Raw genomic sequence first — 9532 nt, 5'->3', positions numbered from 1 at the left:
AGATATCCATTCTGCCAATAAACACTTACACGGGCCTGTTATATAGAAGGTTCTGGATTAAGTATGTAGACGGTGGAGGTGAGAGATCGTACAAAGATGAGGGTAGGGTAGAGTTGCTCCTCTTCGTGGATTTATGATTTATTACACAATAGGAGACAGATAGAGCTAGGGTTTTAGACAAGTCACAGTGCTTGAATTCATATCCTAGTGAATCCACGCCATGGGACTCTGGATGAATGACTTGGTCTCTCCAGGCTTCCATTTCCTCACAGGTAAAACGGGGCCAGTGATGGGACCATCGTTGTCAGGTTGTTGTAAGAAATAAAATAGTGCATAAAAGAAGTTTTGCAGAAAACAGAAATAGAGTTACAGATGTCGAAAATAAACTTATGGTTACTGGGGGGTAAGGAGGGGAAGGATAAATTGGAAGATCAGGATTGACACATACACACTACTATATATAAAAGAGATAACTAATAAGGACCTACTGTATAGCACTCAATACTCTGCAATGGCCTATATGGGAAAAGAAGCTAAAAAAGAGTGGATATATGTATATGTATAACTGATTCACTTTGCTGTACACCTGAAACACAACATTGTGAATCAACTACACACCAATAAAAATTAAAATACAAAAAAGAAATTAAAAAAAGAAGTTTTGTAGAGTCTCTAGTGCCTAATTGAAGCTCATTATATGCTAGTTATTATTATTGTAAATAACAAAAAGCAGATAAGAATCACATTAATCATGATATCCATAAAGATGAAATTCAGGGTTTTGAATAGGAATATACTTTGAAGGGTTTGGTCCCCCCTATAAGACTAGAAGTTTCAGAAAACATTTGACAAGAACAAAAGCTCTAAGTCCTCCCAAAATAAGGATTACCCATCTCTTCAACGCTACCTAAAGAGCAGCCCGTCTCTAGATTCCTACATGTGCTAACCCCACTGTGTCTTGCAGCTGGCGACTCTCTGTTCTGGATCTGACTTCGTGGGCTTGTTTTCTAGGGCCCTGTCCCTCCAAATGCAAAAGCAGTCCTCCTGGATCTTAATCTTCTAAACACCAACTTCCCTGCGCCCCTGCCCACATGGCTGCCTATGCCAGTTTTCCACTGTTCACACTGCATCCTCATTTAGCTTAAAATCTTTTTTTCTTCCTTAAACGCCTGCTTCTTTCATGCAAACTCTTTTCCTGCCCTCCAGGAACAAAATAAGATCAGAAATGTGACCAAAAGTCTCGACAACTACTCTCCTCTCTTAAAGATCTTTCCACTTGTCCTTTGCTGACCTGGCAAGATTTGGGGGTGAGGGAAAGTTTGTTAGGAGTCCCTTCCAGGTGGGGTCGCCCAGCACTCACATGCTCCAGACCCATGTGCTTGCCCTTTTGGGCAAACCACATTATTACTGATTGCATCTCACTTTTTCAGAGCGGAGGGCGTCCGTGAACTTTTTCCCTGGACCCAGATGTCAAGCGATGGCGCGGGAAAATGAGAGGCCCTGCCAGAGGGGACTGCCTCAGGGGCCCCAGGGGAGCAGCTGCAGCAACTCAGCCTTGGGCTCTCCCTGTAGAGTTCCAGCCCCCTGGACACATCTGGCTGTTGTAGGGCAGCTCACCAGGCCAGGCAGAGCTTTAATGAGAGCCAAGTGTGTGGGAATGTCATCAAATCACTTGGTGCTTTGGGGTTTATTCTGGTGCTCAACCAGATCTGATTGCATTAATAGGCCCATTTAACATAATTGGAACTGGAAGCTGGCAGTTTCTTGGCTTGTTTGGGACCTGTGGCGGCTGGCATGAGAGACAAAGAGGGGCCCAGTATCATCTGGAATGAATCTGGGCAAGTGCAGGAAAGGGGGGGCTGCCCTTACTACTCGGCAGCCCCTGGAATGACGGCAAGAGGCACGCTGGTATCCTGGGCCCCAAGGCAGCCCCTCCTGTCCTGACCTCCTGGGGCTCAACCTCTGCAGCCCTCGAGGGTCTGATTGTTATCTCCACCTGAAACCTGAAAAGATCAGGTCTAGAGAAGTGAAGAGGGGACAGCCTGCCTCTTCTCCATTTCTTTTTAAACAAAGGCCAAGGCTGTCTGAAGTCTGAGACTCCTCTGTCAGTTCAGGCTGGCACCTTGGTGGGATCAGATTTGGCATCACCATATCTAATTTGAAACTCTGGGGTTGAGATAGTTCTATTATATTATGGTTAAGAGCACGGGCATTGAAAGTTATCACCCACGGATGACTCACTGATTGTAAGGGGGGGAAGCATCTTTGCAATGGAGGGATCCGCTGTCGCATCCTGAACCCCCTGATTAACCTTAGCTCCCAGCCTCGCCATGGATGCAGTATGCCGTGTACCAGACCAGCTAGAATCGGGGTCACTAAATGATGGAACCTGCATCTAACGAGCCTTTAGACCTAACTCCGGTTTACAGAAAATCCGGAGACTGGAGGGACAAGTTAAATGACACCAGGAAGAAACAATCAGATCCAGAATATGCACACGCCACAGGACAACTAATTTTTTTCAGCAAGTTAGTGGCATGTAAAAGGTGGGAGGATTCCTTTAGATGAAAAGATTTGACATTTTAGAGATATAACAACCAGGAAACAAAAACAACAACAACGAAAAAACAGAACAAAACAAAGGGCTGTGGAGTCACACCAGCAGGGCTTACTTACATCTGGTCATTGCCATGTATAGGCATGTGGCCTCAGACAAGTTACTGAACTTCTCTGAGCCCTATTTCCTTACCTGCGAAAAGGGAATAATGCATTCTACTTCACAGGGCTGCTGTGAAGATTAACTGAGAAAATGCACGAAAGCCTTTAGCATGGTGCATGGGCATACTGAGTACTCCAAAGCAGCAGCTATTAGTATCAGAGCAGAGATCCGCAGATGAACTGAACTGATCCTGTGGCTTATGCGCTGCCGCCTGATGCTACTGGGCCTTCCTACTGACCGCTTACCAGCTGCTTTACTTAATGATGCCTAACCCACCCTCCTGGAAGTATCACCTCCCAAACACAAAGCCCCCTCATATACTGCCTGTTCCTGAGTTGAGGCTGGAAAAGGCGCCAGAGGGCTGCTTGTGCAGGAATAGACAAGAGCGTGTGGAGGAGATGGTGCCCCACCCCAATTCCTGGGCCTCTACCATTTCATGGCATGCTGCCAGCACTCATCACTCTGTCCCAGGGCTCGCTTGCTTGCTTTCTTTCTTTTTTTTCTTTTCCCCCCAGGGCTTTCTTTGACTGCTAGAACCTGCCCTGACCTGAGGCGAATGGCCAGCTGGAAGTGCCAGGGAATGAACAACCCGCCCTGCCCTCCCCTCAGCAATTCTCCATCAGAGACAGACAGGAGTGGAGGTATAGATATCCCAGCTCCCTCGCCTGTCTGCTGGGGTATCTCTGAAGTATGTGTTCAACACTGTTTCCCAGAAATCCACAGCAGGACTAAGGTGTACTCAGCACAGTGGAACAAGCTAAATTATACAGCCCCTCTTATTCGCTTTTTTCCCCCTCCCTGAATTAGCTCCCCACACACCACCTGTGAGTTCTAGGACCACTCCCAAATAAACCGCTTATGCCGGAAGCTTTGTCCGAGGGAACCCAAACTAAAACACCACATAAATGAGTTTGGATTTTACCTTAAGGGCAGCAGAAAGCTGTTGAAATACTCGCTAAACTGCAAATGTTCGTATGGTTCTAGAGGTCCAAGCTCTGCCCCAGTCCTTGACTTTTCACTACCAGCGCTAGATGTTTTATCCAGTAAGACTAACAAGGGCCGTGTCTCATTCATGTGAGATACTCCCCCTGTAGTGCCCGTCACAGTGGACTGCCTCCTGCTTCTCCTCCTCAACAGCAGCCTCCGCATTCTGCTTCTCAACAGGAGCTACAGGCACGGAAGCTGGAGATAACCCGGGGATCCTGTTACGCAGAGCTTATGCATTGTAGACACCAGGGCTGCAAACAGGCACATAGAAATTAACTGCTGCCTTCGTTTGGAGATGTCTGAAGTTTAAGAGTAAAGTCCGGGGCTTCCCTGGTGGCGCAGTGGTTGAGAATCTGCCTGCTAATGCAGGGGACACGGGTTCGAGCCCTGGTCTGGGAAGATCCCACATGCCGCGGAGCAACTGGGCCCGTGAGCCACAACTACTGAGCCTGCGCGTCTGGAGCCTGTGCTCCGCAACGAGAGGGGCCGCGATAGTGAGAGGCCCGCGCACCGCGATGAAGAGTGGCCCCCGCTCGCCGCAACTAGAGGAAGCCCTCGCACAGGAACGAAGACCCAACACAGCCATAAATAAATAAATAAAAATAATTCCTTACTATTCCATGTTAGAGCTTCAACACTTTAAAAAAAAAAAAAAAAAAAAAGAGTAAAGTCCTGCAGAGGACATCACGCCAGTTGTAGCAAGGAACACCTAGAAGGGATGCAGGTCTGAGGAAGTATCTGGCTGCCTGTGAATCCGGCGCCCGGGGACCTACCTTCCTCGGGATAACAGAGAGAGCCCTGGAAAGACCCGTGGGAAAATGCACTGCTCTAATAAAGAGAAGCCTAAGCCCACTGCCCTGCTTCGACAGCAGTGCCCACAGGCATGCTGATGAGAGCAGAATAAGCCATAAGCAATACGATCAGGCAGCTGGCCAGCGTGCTGTCAAGGCTTTGTATACAGCTCTTGGAACTACTTCAGAAAGAGTATGGGTCCAAGTGGATATTATGATGGAAGATCCTTGCAAAAATCTTTCCAGTGGAACCTAAGATCATCCCCCCAACACTTCTGGGTAATAATTTTTCCCTTCTCATGAGAAGCAGATGGAATGAACAGACTGAGTTTATTGTTGCATTATTCTATTGTTGTAAAGCAAGACACTCCATGATGTGTATCTCGGCTACAAACTGGTAGCAAGGAAGTAAATTTAAGATTAGGAAATCCTTTGCCTCTATCCCTTTGTTTAGCAATCATGCCGATTTGCTTTCTGTTTGTATTTTCAAAAAAGAAAGAAAGAAAAGAAAAGAAAGGCCGAAACATGCCTTACAAGAGTCCCTAAAGAGATCATAGAGTTAAGACCGGGTGGCATCATGGACATATAATTTCTGCCCCAAGGAAAGTAATAAAGGGGGTCAGGGTGGTCACTGGACTGCATTGGCAGGGGCTCAGCCCCAGGTAACAGGAAGCCCTCTGTCCTCACTGCACTGCCCAGTGACCTAAGCCAGATCGGGGTTCCTGGGACACCTGGACAGGTAAAGAGTCTGTCCAGAGAAGTGAGGGTGCCTTTCAGGATTGCTGGGTATCACATTTATTAAAAGTAACAAAAGGGGGAATGAGGGAAAGGGAAATCTTTAGGGAAGGTCTCTTTACTTGGTGCCCCCTAAATTTCATCTCATTGCAGTTTAAAAAAAAAAATCAAGGTACAGACTTTCCCAGGACAGGGAGACATCCCTGATTTGGGCATACCCCAGAGTAAATGCACCTTAAAACACAAGGTTTTTTAAGGGTTGTTCTCTGACAACTGAGATTTCTGAGCTGGGCCACTACTCTGGCCGGGTAGCATTTAGTTTGATGACACCCGCTGAAGTGACACTTGGGACCACTTTGGCCCACCCTGAACTTTGGGACATCCGTTTCATCACGCTCCTCTCCATCCTGTTCTTATGCACCTTGAAAGCTAGAAAGAATCCCACGTTTTCACCTCTGGGTCCACAATTTTAAATTTCTCAAAAAAAGAGGAACTCTATAATTTGTTTTTAGTAGACATCTGCAAGAGTAGGCTTTTTGCCTTAAGGGAGGAAAAAATGCATGTTAATCGATTTAGGCCTATATCCTGAGTGACTCTATCTGGTTTAGACCAGATAGAGACCATGTATTAAAGGTTAAATTTCAATGTAAATTCTTGAGACAAACATCTATGGATTAACAGTTAAAATGTAATCTTATTTCAAGGGAGGAAGAAGAGAAAAAAGATTTTCTAAAGATGTCTTAAAAAGGATTATTATAACCAAAAGCTGATATTCTCCCAATGAGAGATAAAATATACAAAAATTCTTTGACCTAAGTTAAATCCACTAGCAATGCATTTTAAGAAACTCATACACTGGCTGTCTTCAGAGCAGCAGGTATGTGATGGTTTGGTTTTAGCATTTAATTCAGTGATGCACTTGCAGATTGCATTTAAAGTGTAGAGATACAAATTTGATTCAACTGATCTCATTTAACAGTTTATACAAGAAGCCTCAATTCACATTTTTTCCATTTGCTTTGCTTTAGCATTTCCAAACCAAATAGGTCTGGTTGGACTGTCACCCTCACACCAAATGTATGGATAAATATAGAGGGAAATAATCACTGGGAGGAAAACTAAGGTTTGGATCATACATCAGCTCTGCTTAGTTGGCATCCAAACACGTAATTCACAGGGCTGAAAAGCCTCTTGTGATGGCTTATTCATTACAGATCAATTGCAGAAAAGACTATAACTTTATTAAATGTATAATTGAGGAATCCTGTAAACATTTAGGATTTAAATCCCACTTACTGAATGGCCAATGCATAGTAATTAACCCATGTGTGAAATTAAATCCAACCCTAAGGAATATTTATACGCATGTTGTTTTTAATCCTGTCGGAAACTTTTCCAAGAAAATACTACGCTGAATGATCAAAAGGCAATTTAACCAACCTGACTCGAGATCACCACCATCCTATTCCAGGGAATATCACCTTCGCATTCACCATCTGCTTAATATAAAACATCCAAATGGATATGCCCATAGCCCATTAAAAAAAGAAATTCATTTGTCCAACATTAGGTTGTATAAATTTTAAAATTTACTACAGATTACTATAAACAGCCACTGAGCATTTGTATGGTTTTCTATTTGTCTGTAGCTGCTTAGAGCCTATTGCTACAGCAGTCACTACTTGCTGCTTGATTCACATAGTACCTGGTGAGCTACCTGCGGGAAATCTACCTTTCTTCACGGCAGCCTCTTAATCTCCAAGAGGTGGGGGGACAAGAGAGTGTGGATGACCCCGGGAAGTCCATCAAAACCATGGCAAGAGCTATCAAATCACAATCCTACGAACAAGGTAGGTAATGTCTCCACACAAGAAAAAAATGCTCTAGTCTTGCTGACTCTGAGGAGATACTGTCATGTGAGTCGGGCTGGAAAAGGTTGTAAGGAATCTTAGAGGGCACCTAACCTGCTCTCTGTTACCCAACTCAGCCCTCTGTATTCACATGCAAAATTTTCTCTTATTAGAGAACAGGAAAATCCACCTATCTCCTATGAATGTGCATTGAGTTTCTATAGAATTTAAATTCACTAAACAAGATTCCTTAACAGTTTTGCTCAAGTTAAGACTGAACCAAGAACAAAAGCAGAGATTTCTGGCTGCAGAAAGCAGCTTTGTATTATAGCGTTTGCCTCTCCTTCCTGCCTTTGGATCTAAAGGCTGAAGAGGAGGTGAGACGCAGGGTTAGTAAGTTCATGGGAACTGCGTGGTCAGATTGCCTATGGAACCGCCCCAAGCTGGGGCTTCCATACCTCACATGTGGAAATGGCACCCCTGGCTATGGGTCCCTGCTCCTCTCCATCTCCTCCAGCACCTCACCCCCTTCTCCGTTCTCTGTGCCCTCTGTCTTAATAAAATTCTCTCTGGGCATTCTCTTCAGTTTTAGAAAAGTTTAATTCCTTCTCTGCCTCATCTTAATAGATTTATATACTTATATTCTCATTTCATATTCAAGAATTCTGAGTATTACAAATAACATATTTAATCATCTTTACACACTATCTTGCATATTCATAACCAGTCTGGAACTGGGGAAGAATCATTATAAAGTATCACTGATAGTCTGAGGAGTGGGCAAGGTTTTGTGAATGAGAGCTTTTTAATGTTTTCCAACTCTTGTGGTTAAGAAATTGTCTTATATATAACTCCACAGGTGAGATTAACTTCTCCTTTTCCTCTTTTAATGAAATTGAAATTATTTTTCTCTGTCACTCTTAAAAACCCCTTTTAAGCACATGATGACTTTTTAAATAATAGATCTTAAGCATTGTTTGTTTTCCCAGTTAAATAGGCCCAATTAATTTAACCTTCCCTCACTGGTCTTTTCCATACTTAGGTATAAACTCCTTTAGACAGGAATACGTCTATTTTAATGGATTCTGACCAATGGGTGATAAGGACTATCCTATTACATGTAACAGTACTTCCTCAGGAGGACAAGTGTACTGGCTAATGTTTACTTCAAGCTTGCTGTGTGTCAGGTACTATTCTAAGAGCTATAAGTGGAATTAATTGATTCATTCCTCATTAAGTATTTTTATTAACCCCATTTTACAGATGAGAAAATTCAGGCATGGAATGGTTAAGTAATCTGCACAAGTTTCAAAGCTTGGAAGTGGCTAGTGATAAATGGAAAAAAATGTGGCATAAATCTTCATTTCTTTCATCGTTTCCTCAACAACTACCCAACTTCCTCTACAGAGGCTCATATTCTCTACAGATATGTCTCTTGAAATTAAATAATAATAAGGCAAAAAATGAGAACTGAATCTTTCTCACTGGTCCAGATCCATGAAGTCCACAGTTTCCAGTATAATTTCTAGTTCATTTGTCAGTTTGCAATACTTTCACCTGCCCTTAGAAATACTTAAACTAATTGTATCCAAAAATAAACCTGACTAGATATTGTTCAAGTATTTTAATCTTTATAATTAAACTAGTCTCTAGTTACCAGAGGTAGTTTTGCTTGCAGATACTATTAATATATGATTATTTCTTACAAGTCTTTCTGCCACAGAGAAAATTGTGTGTAAAATGCAAAGGGAATAAGTAGGAGAAAATTAAACTCAGGCTTCTTTTTAGAAGACCTCTATTGGCTTACAAGAATTTCCAAACCCATATTAGCATCTTAGAAAACGAATTTTACAAAAGTGAAAAATAAATTTCTTTGAACTTCTCTCTATCCCTGTACAGATATGATGAAAACATAAGCAATCTGTGGTCATGAACAATTAGAACTTGAAAGTGAGTTCTAAGTATCAATATAAAGAATAAAATAAAAATCACCCATAATCCCAACATTCAAAAATCACTGCTCAACATTTCAGCACATTGCTTTTCAGTCTTTTTTTTTTTTTCAATTTTTTTAAACATAGTAAATAGGCTATCTTTGAATAGGCTATCTTTGAGTTTTACTTGAACTATTTATTCAAGAAGTTTGTCCCCTCATCCCCAGGAAAAAAGTGCTATTGTCTCCCTGCCCTCCTGTAATGTATTCATTTCCTTCAAAGGCAATTCAAATTATTGACAGAAAAATTATTTTAGCTACTCTGCTGTTTCCTTTCCTATTTGGAAGATAAATTCTTCAATTAAGATTAAAGATTAACAAAGCTCTAGATGATTAGTTCCTGTCATTTCCAAAGATGACTTAGCTCTTCTCAGTTGGTAATTCTTACAGATGATGTTTAAAGGTACGCACAATGAAAGAGTGCAATTTAAGACCAATGAAAGGGTCAAATTTAAGA

Source organism: Balaenoptera ricei, chromosome 2, assembly GCF_028023285.1.
Source record: "Balaenoptera ricei isolate mBalRic1 chromosome 2, mBalRic1.hap2, whole genome shotgun sequence".
Taxonomy (NCBI): Eukaryota; Metazoa; Chordata; class Mammalia; order Artiodactyla; family Balaenopteridae; genus Balaenoptera; species Balaenoptera ricei.
The sequence above is the reverse complement of the archived record's forward strand: the minus strand, read 5'-3'. Positions refer to the sequence as shown.